General features: G+C 27.3%; 1 protein-coding gene across 1 annotated transcript in view; it reads left to right on the top strand.

Annotated features, from left to right (window-relative positions):
• The window catches only part of LOC125845221 (histone H3.3), a 202057-nt gene that overhangs the window by 145846 nt on the left and 41792 nt on the right, over window positions 1-14419 (top strand). The window lies entirely within an intron of this gene.

Below are 14419 nucleotides of genomic sequence, written 5' to 3'. Positions count from 1 at the left end.
CGTCTCAAATTATTTATCATATTTAAGTTTAGTTAGTCTAGGAGAATGTTATTAAGACTGTCAATAGTTCAGAAAGAAATCTAATCATTTGTATCAAGTTCAGAAGTGTTTTCAGTGTTTCTCTCTATTATTAACTGATTGATTAACTTTGAATTAACACTAAGTTCTCTGATCTATTGTTATTAATGAAATAAAACGTATAACACATGTCACGTATTTACTATTTCGATATAAATATCAAATGAGAATGAATTTATATTGATACAGAGGTCTAAATTATTCCCTATGTATAGGGGTGCGCATCGGTCGGTTCGGTTCGGTTTTAGGTGTTATTGGTTCGGTTTATCGATTTTCAGTTTGTAAATACTTCAAACCGATAACCAAACCAATAACATATTTCTTATCGGTTTTTGGTTAATCGGTTTATGGTACTTAACGGTTCGGTTTTCGGTTTAACCAATAAGAAAATACCATATGATTTTTCCAACATTTGGCATGAAAGTAATAATCATAAAAGTAACAATCATTTTTCTTGCAAGTTTAGACACTAGACACATTCAAAGGAAAAAGTGTGAAAGTAACAATTGTTTAACAATTAACAAAAAGTTTGAAAGTAACAATCGTTTAACCATTAACAATAAGACTAGTAAATTTAGTATAGTCTTATTGGGTTATCGGTTTAACCATTAACAAAAATTATAAAACCGGAAACCGAACCAATAACCCAATAAAAAATTTTGCAAAACCATTTAAAAACCGTTAGCCCAATAACTCAATATCAATAAATTAATAGTGTTTTTTTCGGTTCGATTTATTGGTTAAATTGGTTTTTGCACACCCCTACCTATGTATCATGCTTCCATATAATGGGTTAATCAGTGGATCGAAAGATAGAATTGTCACTAAGTTAATACATAATATGATTTTTTTGATAAAAAAAAGTATTCAAATGCAAAAAATAATTTATTTTTTTAATTAGGGAGAGATTGCAAGCATATAAAGGCAAGAAATAAAGAAGAGAGAAAACGCAACTTTCTTAACTATATAAAACAAGAGAAACCAAACACTAAATATATTGAACTATCTTATATATAATGAGGATATTAGTCGTGGTTATGTTCAAAACTGAGTTCTCGTTTGATACGACGAATAAGAAATAATTAATTTTAAAATTAATATAACATGAGTTTGTCTTATATTTGATTCATATAATTTATCTCAAAATTATAATATTATTTTAATTTTATCTAATATTAAAGATAGAACAATAAATTTAAATTTATTTATTTTAAAATAACTTATTCTCAGACCAAACAAGCCTAAAGATGTTTGGTGGAAGGCATTGTCACAAAATTAAATTAAATTAAATTAAATTAAAGTAGATTCCTCCATTGTCTATACCAAGGGCATACTTGTTAACGTTATAGAGATGTCCCCTCCATCGAAAGGGACCTAATTTCTAAACTATATCTATCAACAACAAAATCGTATATTTAGTGTAATTTCATATAAGTAGATTTAAAAGTAGTGACGTAATTAGAAATTTAATGAAAAATATGTAAAAAAAAATTCTCAATTATATTAAAGATGTGCAAAATTAAATATACATTCATAATAGCTAAGCAATTAACCTTTGTACACTACAAAACTTGTTGCGAAGAATATACACTAAACTATCTTTTACTTAAAGTGGTTCTGCTCATGTCTGGAAGGATGATATACATGTAGACCTTATTCCTATTTATATTAAGGTAAGGAGATTGTTTTCGAAAAATTCTTAAAGAGTATTGAATGAGTTTTTTTTTTTTAAACAATATAGTATCTGAAATTTACTGGTCCAACTACTTTAAATTTATGTTAGATATATAGAGCTTATTTCAAGGAAAAAAGCTTCCTAGATTTATCCATATTTCTCAGAATTCAAATAAAAAATCTCTCGTTAAAGATATCCCATCAAATTCCTTGGTGATCGGAGGAAAATAATTTCATTACTCGGTATTGCCAAGGACAAATGTATAAGCTTCGAGGTATGAATTCAATAGAATCTAATAATTTTAGCCTAAACATTGTATGTATATATATTTAAAAAAAAATCAAAACTTAATTATTTGTAATTGAGGTCGCAACATTAGAATTCAGAATAATAAAGTTCGAATTTTGAATTTACTACTACACATTGCTCCATCCTACATCTTAATTAGCTTAGGTGCTTCTCATAAGCTTATTTTAATCAATGGTGGTCTCTCCTTCCACTTAATTAAAAGGAGATATAACCAATTATAGCTAATAAATCACTCACTTTAATTATTAATCACCTTTTTAGTATGAATATTTTGAATTATTTAGGTTCATTATAATTCCAGGCAGATACATATATAGCACCCAAGGTGGCATGCTCCACTTTCTTCACTCAATTAAAAAAAAATTCAAAAAATCATTATTATACATAGGAAAATGCAAGTTATATTGCCCTTTAATTTGCCTTTTGGCTTCACCTTAAGAACATTATATTATATTATTGCATGAACTCTTTTAATCTGTACGATGATAGTGCATGTCGGCAATACCTAGATTTATATATGTTGGTAGCGCTCGAGTCAATTTACGTGATATTTTTTAAGTAAGTATAAAATTTAGAAATAAAATTATGTGAAATTTATGATCATCTAAAAAAAAACTAAAATATATATTTATATTGATTATGAATTCGTTGAATTCAGTAATTTTAGTTTAAATATAATTATATTAATTTTACGAGTTATTGAATATGTGTATATTTTATGAGTTAATATGCCGTACGTCAACTAATAAAAACAGAAACTAAAAACATTAAAATCCCAGACGGCAATTTTTTTTCTATTGCTATATATTTTTATAATTAATTTAACTTTCTTTATAGTATTTGACACTGACTTTTAATTATTTATTTTACCTCATTGCCATTTTCAATTTCTTTCTTTTAGCAACGATTAGTTATAAATAATTTCCAGGTTATACTTTTCCAATTATTATTTTTAGAACAAATCAAATCATGAAAATGAAAATTATCCAATACCATACTCCTCTTATTTTTTGGGCATTTTATTTATTATTGTTTGAGAAAAAATTTCCGCAAAAAAATTATCAAAAAATAAATAAAATTCTTTCGATTCTCCAGATTTTCTTATCATATTTGAATTTTATCTTCTCAAAGAAAGTGCAACGCATTTACATAAAAGTATACAATTATTTTTAAAAAATTAGCTAATCACTTGAATTTAAGTAACTAATTAATCTAATTAAAAAAACAATGGGAACAAAGACTGGTAACCAAATTTGGGATTATGTAGGTGACTGGAAAATTTTCCAATTAGGAGGGAAATGATTATCCTAATTAATTAAAATAATCCCAAGAGATAAGTCATCCTTTTGATTTTATTTGATTTTATTGGAAAAGAAATTAAGGCTTTCACTTTCAACTTTAATTTATTGAACTTTTAATTTGTTGTTTTTATATAAAAGAAGATGGGGACATAACCATCCACATAAGAAAAGATTTGCCCATAGAAAATAACATGTTACCAAGTATCCAATTTTTTAATTAAAAAATAATAGGTGGCTTCTATCAACCAATGGACTAATTAAATATATCAATAATATATTCAGTGCAATTCCATAAGTGTGATTTGAGTAAAGTAGGAGATACATAGATTTCATCTTTACATTTTTGAGATAAAAAACTTATTTTCAATAGACCATCAGCTCAAAAGAGATGAAATCGGAGCAAAATTGCAAAAAAATAACAACAAATTTGAATAATAAATAATCCTACATAAAAAAAAATGTTAGTTTTTTTCTTAATGCGATAAATTCATACCGTAATTTTCGTCGATAATTACTTAATAAATAACTTTTTTTCTTATTTACTTTGTGATTTAAGAATTTTTTTTAGATCATGATCTAAAAATTCTTTCTAAGTAGATAAAATTTCTTATAAAAGAATTATTAAACTATGATTTATACAAAATTTTATAGTAACTTCTGGAAATAGGGACAAATTTTAAACAAGTTATTTGTCTAAATCAACCAACTTCACATAGTTCATTTTGTAATATTTGCATTAATTATAGTTCTAATTAAAAATTTATGCAACCACAATTTTAAAGGACCACTCCACTAATTTTTCCCAAATGTTCACAATTATTCTTGGTGTTTTTAAGCTGTCATTTGGGTGTGGATTTGATACTAAAGTATAATATTTATGTCTCAAAGACTTGGTACACTATGAGTTGGCAAATTTTTAATGGAAACTTTATACTAAATTTAAATGGTTATTTTGACAATTATGCCAAGTATATATATATATATATATATATATATATATATATATATATATATTTACAAAGCTAAAATGTGGCTAGATTCTCTCTGAAATAATTTATATTAATAATCACATGCATTGATAGGCTAATTATCATGTTAACACATTGTAGTATTATTAGTAATATTTGAGAATATGGTGCTGCAAGATAGGAGACAATTCGATTGTGGCGTGGATGAGATTTCTTCACTCTAATAAAAAATAATTTTCTTACAATGAATCGTATTCGAATTAATCAGACTAGTTGGTACTAGCTAAAGGAGAAAAAGCTCCCTCACTATAGTCTATAGGGACTTTTTCATTCACAAAATTCGAATATGAAATCTTTGATTAAGAATGAAGGATTGATCTCATCGATCTTTTGATTTTTTTTTGCTTTTACGTATGATCACAATTACGCTCGAGAGAAACATCCTACTATTTAGAGGTGAAATTCAAAATTTAAGTTTTAAAAATTTAATATAAAATTGATTATATATTTTGAATTATTGATTCAGATGTACTATATGTTGCAATTTCAATAAATATACACAAGTTTTCTACTAGAATTAGTGAATACAATATTTTATGTTGAGGAAAAGTTGTGATAACTTTAAAAAAAGAAATATAATTTGATAATGGTGACCTACTTGAATTATATAATATTTCAAGTACACATTTTTATTTCATATTATCTGACAATACTAATTTTAGTCTCTGTTAATTAGCAGCTGATCCTATGTTTATTCCTTTGAATTTAATAAACACAACCCCTAGTGAAATCCAAAATATGAATACATAGTTAGTACAATTTGTAATTGTTTAACGTTTTTTTTATGATGAAGAAAAATAAGTTTTTTTTTTTTTGGATCCCCCTTAGTCATGAATCCATATAATAACTTTTGAACAAAAATATTTTATCACTATAGATTATGATGTAAGTATTTATTTTTTCTTCTTTAATCATGCATCTCGTGTTTAAGTTCTAGTTCCTATATATAAAGTCGTTTTTAACAGAATGAGCTTTAATTTCTCCTCAGAAAGTGAGACTTTCGGGATGAATTCGAATTTATAGTATTCTAAAGCGAACATTAAATACCGGATGAGAAGCTAATAAAAAACAATTAAAAAGCTCTTTTTTGCGGAGGAAAATGAAAATCAAGTTCTTTTTCAAGGGGAGTCTTGAAGCAACAATAAAGTCAGTCACATATTTGAAATGTGAAAACAACCACTAATGCTAATATTAGAGCAAATTATATGTATCACACTCTTTGAAATGCAGTCCTTTCATAAATCCAATGTGAATACAAAATATTTTGTGCATCGAACTATCTGCCTTCGAAAGAGAGGAAATCAAGAGTGATGGGAAAGAAAAAAAAAAGTTAAAAAGCTGACTACTTTTGTTCCATTGGTTGGATTCCATGGGCTGGGCCTACAAGAAATGTTACCTGGGCCCACCAACTAAAGCCTCTTTCTTATGTGGGCCAGATCACTCTTAGGCCCGGACAAAAATGGGCCCTATGAAAATGACAAGTATTAGGCCCTATTTGTACCCAAAGGAAAAGTTGTACTCACTTGCTTCCATTGCAAGTGTACTCCACCTTCCTTTTAGGTGTTAAAAAGTCTTTACGTTTATTCTCAAACGTCTATTACGTAGATCAGTTAATCACTTAAAATATGTCATCTTCTTTAATTATATGCATTAGCCAGAATAAGCGGTAAAACCTTAAACTTGTTTAAGTTGAGACTGATGTGTATAACTAAAAGAGGTGAAATATTTTATGCAATTAATTTATCTATGCTATAGGCGTTTGAATACATACGTAAAATATTTCAAAATTTGAGTTGAGAGTTTTAAATATGAACATATTATCATTTATTCAAATGCTCAATTGAAATAAATTATAGTAAAAAATCTACAAACAATCTATTAGTCACGTTCATTTCAATTTATCTGTCTTAGTATTATTTTTAAGTTGTTCCAAAAAGGATGTCTCTTTTCCTTTTTGATAATTTTGTACTACTAATTTTTCACGTGACATGTTTAAATCTACAAACTAAATATGATATTTTGGTACACTAGATACCTTAAATGTGAGAGCAAGATTCAAATATTTTTTTTAGTTTTTAAATTACGTACCAAGTTAAAATCAGACGAATAAAATAAATTGAAACGAAGAGAGTAGAAAATTTAAGTGACACTTGGTTGGAAAGTGGTGAGTCACACGGTTGGTGGGAAATTGAGCACACAAGCACCAATATATGTCATGTCCAAAATTTCACATCACAAGGAATCACACATACGTTAAACAAACTTTATGAATTTAGATTCACAATTTCTATCATATCTTATTTAATAATTTACTATACTCAAAATTAAATATTTACATTTTTAGTGAAGTAGTTTATAAAAACACCTTGTATAATTATAATAAAAATAATGTAGGATACATGCATATCCTTTAAATGCATGTTTGTGAAGTAGAGCGATGGTTATCAAGTAAAATATACATCCAAATATTTTTTAAGGTTTTAAAAGAGATTAAAATTCCCAATTTATAATTAACAAGAGCTTATTTTCTTTCGCGATTGAAGATCGAAATATACTTCAATTTAAAAAATGTTTCTTACAAAATACGTACAATTTATTTATTGCAGAGACTTAATACGATATTTGACTAGTCTTTGCATTTATTTATTTTTGGTAAAGTACGTAGTGACCAAGTCAACTTTGACATGACTACGATTAAATCTTGAAGTTTTTAAAAAGAATTAAATTATAATATTTTAAAAAGAAAAAGAATGAAAATACAATATTTAAAAAGAGATGGGGTGAATTTTAGGAGTTGTTTTAATTTATAAATGAAAATTAAATTATAAACAAGTAGGTGTATTTGGGTAGAAGGGATTCAACATGTCATATATAGATTCACGAAAATGCAAGAGTTTTTGCTCAGATTTTATATAATAATTTCTAAATTCCTGTGTAATAATTAGAAACCTAAAAAGACAAGAAACACGAGTTATATTTTTTAATATTTTTCTTATCTATAGCCTAGCTATTTGATCACTAATATGCATGTACATGTCCTATAATATCTATTTGTTTTTTTGTTACATTTCTTTTTCATAATCTAGGGGACCATTATATTCTAGAGATGAGAAATTGGGGATTGGAGTGTTTATTATGAGAAAATTGACAATATATATGTATAGGTTCAATATAGTTATCAATATTTGACAAAAACTTATATCTAAAAGTTGAAACACCCTTCCTATATACACATGCACTTAATTCATCCATCTAACTTGGACCATTATTGAACTAATTGACTCTTCCGTGTCGGATTCATATGAATTTAATATATCAATGCAACATATAAATTTTATATGAAAATTCGGAAAAATTTCAATGAGTAAAAAATATGAACCAATAATTTTCAAATTAGAAAATTTTTGGACCTAATTAAACATGGAACAAATATCAATGATTCATTCTGTTTCGTAATTTGATCAGGGTGGAAAAATTTGCCTATAAAGTTATGAATCACTCAATTAATTTTGAGTAGTTCAATTCAGCCCATCTAAAAATTGTGCTGAAATATAGCGTGAATAAAAGTATTTTTAAGAACTTTTTTTTTTATATAAAATATTAAAAAGAAAATTATATATAATTTAGCAGAACACTATGGAGCGAGATGGGACAGGGAGTGGGGGTATGGGGTGGGATGGTCAAGGAGTGGAAGTTGGGGGCATTGTGCGGAGATAGTGAACTGAAAATATCGTTTATATGAAACTTGTTTTCTCTACTTCCATTAAAGAAATTATTTCCTTATGAATTTCTTTTTGAAACGTAGCACAATCCACTCATTTGACACGCCCTTAATACATTTCATCATGATTTTCAAGAGTTTTGATGGGACGAAAAAGAATCATGACCAATGCAAATATAGATAATTAATATAAATATGATATTTATGAAAGATGTCAAGTCCTAGAGATAATTAGGCAAAAAGTTGGCAATTAAACAAAACGAATGATTAAATTGGCAACTTTGATTGAATGGATTAGTCTTAATTAAACTTACTCTAAAAGGGACTTAGAAAAAAGACATTTGCTTACTCTTAACACTCATGAGTCATGACCATCATATATACAAAACAATGAAAAGCCAATTCCAATATCCCAATATTACAAGACAAGTTGTAAATCTTTAATTAATTAAGTGTGATTATTGATTAATCTTGTCTCCTAATCAAGCATAGATGGATGTATATGTATGGTCCTACCAAAGAATAAATAGGAGCTTTTGAAGGTACTTCGTTCACTCCGGTCCATTTTACTTGTCATGTTTATTTCTTCATGCTCCTTAAGAAAATATTAACTGAAGAGGTAATTTGACTAATTAAATTATCCTTATTAATCCTTTGATCAATCTCATTTTAGTATTATCTTCTTTTCACCGCCTTAATCTCTCTCTAAGTTTCTTGAGTAAGGATAATTAAGATGAAAACAAATAGTTTCTAAAATGACAATTATTTGAGACTATTTATTTTTAGTAAAGATGATAAGTAAAGTGGATCGAAGAGAGTAATTTCCGACATTATTTTATGGGGTTAAATATGAGAAAATGGTAAAAATGGTTCGAAACACCGCTCCGAGAAATTGGGCCAACAATGCACGAATTTAAATTAGTCGAACTACCATATAAATACTAGATATCGAACGGAAATCAGATAAAATATCTTAGAATTAATATAGACTAGGATTAGAGCTAAAAGTTAGACCTTTACATACTCCTAAACAATTTTGATCCTTTAAATTTATTAAAAAGTAAATAATTTCAGGAGCAAAGTTAAAGGACGTCAATTTGAATTTCTGATTCTATTACTAGATCTAACAAGCAAATTTAACCATTGATATATCAAAATGACTAAGATTAAAACTTTTATCAAGCGGAAAGAAATACAAATGATTATATGTTACAACCCCCTCCCCTACCCCCCCCTCCACCCTCACTCCCCCCCCAGTCCCCCCCCCCCACTCAACCCCTTCCTCCCCTCCCCCTCCCCCCACCCTTTGAAATGAAGGTACAATCTCTTCCAAATATTTTTAGTTGGACATAGTAAAAAAAGTGTACTACTACCCACTACCTATAAAAGCAAATGGTCATTTTCTTAACCTCCTTTGTTGGTACTACATTTTTTTGGCCACAAGCGGAAAATATCTCCCACCCTTTTCTCTCTTTACTATGTTTCTGCACAAATGCACATGCCATAGACTATGACACCTAGCGTGTGTGTGCTTTTTTCTTATAAACATGTGTAACATAAACCAAATTTACCTTAACCTTGTGACTTCCTTTACTCCCTGTCACAAGCTAGATATAAAGGTAACTTTTCATTCTTTAAGCTCACGATATGTATTGTCCACTATAACCGGCTCATCTGTTTATCCGAGTTAGACCGCTAGCATCTTACCAACCATCTTCAGTCCCTATCCCCATCTTTCTCTATCCCGTCACGAGTAATCGAATTTTTGAAAATGTGAAAGAAATTTTCGATTAGAGAGCTCATTCAAGCTTGAGGATTGTTCGGAAAAATCCAATTGCGCTTGTCTGATGTGTTGTCCGTTTTGATCCAACAGACTATAAAGACTTGTTCTTTGGATTATGTCATTATCAAACTCAAAAGTATGGTGAACGTGTAATATACTCGATCTATCTATTCGTATTTATATAGGCACAATTCAGATTTCGAGAGTTAGATGGTTTGTGATTCAGATATGAGAATTATAAGTTCTTGAAATAATTTGAAAATTATGTGTAAAATGTATTATAAGTTACAATAATTGATAATTCAAGATATATGAAAAGATTACGGTTGAAGTTATTTATGCAATTATAATCTTAAGTGAACCTTAATAGTAAAGAGTTCTTCCACGCCTCGTAAGTAATACTAAACTATTTCAACATTGTAAAAAGTTATTTATGCATATATAACAAATTTTGAAATGAAAATAAAACTATATTTTTTTTTTGCGATTTGTAAATTTTTGACATCTCATATTAAAAGTTGTGTGTACGTCTCTTATCAAGACATGACAACAAACAAACCCTAAACTCTATATTGATTATATTATTGAAGTAGGATGATATATAGTCTTAATGTGACCTTATTTTATGAGAATACATTAGCCGTTTATGTTGGTGGAATGCATTATTTTCGGAGATTCCCACAATTGCATTTCTATGGTGCTAAGGTTTTACAAAATATAATGGTCCTATGTATCTAATGGGACTCATTTTCCTCTTCTTTTTTCATCGGGTTTGAGAGGACTAAACCTGAAATGTTTGATCAAAAATGTAAATCGGGAATTTTAATCATCCTATTATATAACTCATATTGATAGTAAGACTCAATTATTAATAGTTTTTTTATATATAGTTATTTGATTTTCGAAATTTATTGACCAGTTTGAATTAGGAATCGAACCGATCAAATTACATAGAGGGGAAACACTTTGTATTAAAAAATTCGTTTTTGAGGCTCAAATTTTTATTTTTATTTTTGCCTTATATTGTAATGCGATTACTTTAATTATAACTAAGAAAAAATAAGAAAGATAATAACTTAAAAGTAATTTTCCTTTTTCTTTTCTCGTATCCAATGGACTGATATTGATGTGGACATTTGTGGTTCCTTTAAGCCTTAATTAAAGAGTATTGTATGATCGCTAATGATTGTGTTGAGATAAATAAAAAATTTATATTCTGATTGAAATTTTGGGTTTGAGCACTAAAGAATAAGAAAGATTTCCAGTAGGTAACACTTTTTTTCCTTCGATAAGTTTTACATGACGTAATTTATGAATAGTTGAGCTCTAAAATAGTATCAATAACCGAGTGAAAAATATACAAAATGCATGCATTGGATGATACATGTCCCAACACCAAAGGCTTATAATTATTGGAAAGAAAAGAAATTCATGACCAATTGCTTCTTCCAACTTCTTGGCTCAAGTGCTTATTATAATATTGGTAATCTATGTCTTCCACTTTGTTAAAAGGAGTAATTAGTTAATAATTAATCACCTACTTTAATCACTATTTAATTAGTATGAATTTCTTGAATTGTTTAGGTTCATAATATCATCTATTGTTCACTAACTTTTCACATTTTATTAAGTACTGGATAGTTCAGGTAGCACCTAAGGGGGTATCATCTTAAAAATATTTGTTACATTTTGCTTCTCGAGGCTTAACCTTTATGAAGTTTGATCAACATTCTAAGAATTGTAATTTACAATATTTTTCGTGTCGTTATTGAATATCTATATTTTAAATTTTAAAATATTAAATTAATCTAATTTAATTTGACTTCAAATATTAATTGAATTAACTTTTGAGAAGCAATACGTGATAACTATTTTGGGATGGAAGAAGTAATACTATACCACTAATATGTCTGAGCCTTTGTACAATCTTACATCAAATACATAAGTTTTTATTAAATGGTCATTTTTTTTCCTATTTAAATTAGCAAGAGAAGAATTATCAAAATTTAAAGTAGGAAATTAGGAATTAAGTGATGAAATCACCAAGATTAGAAAAAGGAGATTAAATGCATTTAGTCAGTACCATATAGCTAGGGAACAACGTCACTATCATATTAATTAAACCATAATTAGCATACCACTAGCTTAATTTAATTATCAGTATAAAAATAGAAAAAATTAGAGAGGAAGAATGAATATATCAACTTGTAATATATGATACTATGGAGTAAATTGGACATAGATTGATAACCAAATTTGGGTTTAATTAGGTGACTGAAAAATTACCCAAAAATGGATAAAAGAAATTACAATATACTCACAATCCCATAAAATATAAGTATGGGAGACGGTAGAATCTACATAAATATTATAAATCTTACCACAAAGATAAAGATGTTGTTTTTGATAGACCATCGGCTCAAGGAAGCAGTCCAGAAAAAAGAATAAACGAAAGTGAAAGCATAACAAAACCTTCTGATCAAAATAATATGATAATCGAAGTACAGTAACAAAAATCGAATGACAAAAAATTATAGGAGCAATATTACGAAATACAAATACTAATATAGACATATAACAAGTCACATTACTATCTACTAACCTCCTACCCTAGTCCGTGCCCTCCACGACTTACTTTTTTATTAAAAAAAAAAATATTGTACGGGTGATCCACAAAACTCATTTATCACTTTGATTTAATTAATTTTTATTTGATTTTAAAAATAAAAAATAAAAGAGTAAAACTTTCACCAATTAGGTATATGTTTTTATATTCGACATAGGGACATAACCATTGGGAAAAAAAGAGAATAAATATTACTCATTAAAGATAATATTATATTTTTTAGTCAATATGGGATTAGATTATTAATAAAGATGAAATTAACACTTAAGTCACTATCTATATTGTAATCAATCGGCTTAATTATCGACTAATTAGCTGTTTAAGCCAGCCGCGAGGAATTTTAAACATGATTATACCTCGCCGAGTTAATAACGTTTACCACTAAACTCAGGAATCACATAATTCTATAAGTTGTATACAGATTGATTATTTTTAATTGGATTTGACTTAATTATACATACATTGATAATGTAAAAATAATTTTATTATAAATATCTATAAGTGAAAATTCCACGGGAAAAACTATTTTGACATCGTCATTTAATTTATATTCATCTTTTTAGAATTTTGGCACATATATCCATTTTATATTTGTGGTGTCTGAACTTCAAGCAAAAATAATGGAATTTCTTACGTGACTTCATCAGCCATGTCAATCCGAAGTGCATATATGATTGAAATTCAAGCAAAATAACTTAAATTCTGACAAAAATAATTAAACTTCAGTTATGTATATAAAATTTTATCAAAAAAAATTTTAGACACCATATATTTGAAATTTTTCCAGAGTAGCTACACATGAAGGGAAAAAAAAAAGCAAATACAAATTAACGGTGTCAAAGAAATTTTGATATTAGAAGAGATATAATACAATATCACATAAACATTTAAAATAGTTTAATATTGTTAAAGAGGATTATAAATATCATAAAGTTCTTTCATTATTGGCAAGTGAAAAATAAGTAAATTAATTTTTAAAAATATTGGTGTATGGTCATTTGAAAGGAAGACAAATCCACTAACGCGATATTTCTTTGTTGTTAGTATTCTGTCTAATTATTTCCTTTTAAAGTATGGTATATTATATTATTTATAATGTCTTGAAGAATTAATACATTATGAGTTGGAAAAAGTTTGGAAACTTTATAGTAATTATTTAGATATTTTTATATGATAATTATTTATTACAAAATGATTCTTTTGTTGAAATATTGCATAATTTCCACATGCATTGATTGGTTCTTATGTGGACACATAATAGAAAATTCGAGTGCTTTCTTATGCATTAAAATATCTATATGCATTTTGAATTAATTAGTAAATTTTTTTATTTATATATATATTTATCTGCAATTATTAAGGAAAGAGACAACGATGAAGAAAGAAAGAAATAATATAATCTATACTGATACGAAGGGTTGAATTTTAGTAGATCGTTATAATTAAATTAGTTTATAATGTAATTATAATATTTTGTCATATATTTAACTCGTCAATAAAATAGAATTCATTTACTTAAATCTTGTAAATGATTTTGATCTTTTTTCTTTTTTGATCAATTGACTAATTGATTGAAGTAAATTTTGGACGGATTATAATTTACTATTGATTCAACTTCATGGTGGAAATTAATAAAGTTTTTTGCCTTATAAATATTCTTTTCAATTTGTCTATGCTAACTAAATTTGCTTTATGAAGTCATTAATTGGCATAATTGCTTACACTTTATTCTTCATTTTTATCACTTTCTATTGTGTTTAATTGTTTTTTCACATATATATGAGTAGATCCAATGTATAGCAATTTATCCTAATAAAGTGATACAAAAAAAAAAATAAAAAAAATTAAGTGGGTCTAGCTAGGGACCTAGTCTTAGATCATCCAATGTAGTAATTAAT

The sequence above is a fragment of the Solanum stenotomum genome, chromosome 11, assembly GCF_019186545.1.
Source record: "Solanum stenotomum isolate F172 chromosome 11, ASM1918654v1, whole genome shotgun sequence".
NCBI lineage: Eukaryota > Viridiplantae > Streptophyta > Magnoliopsida > Solanales > Solanaceae > Solanum > Solanum stenotomum.
Note: the sequence above shows the minus strand (reverse complement) of the source record. Positions and strands in the feature narration are given on the sequence as shown.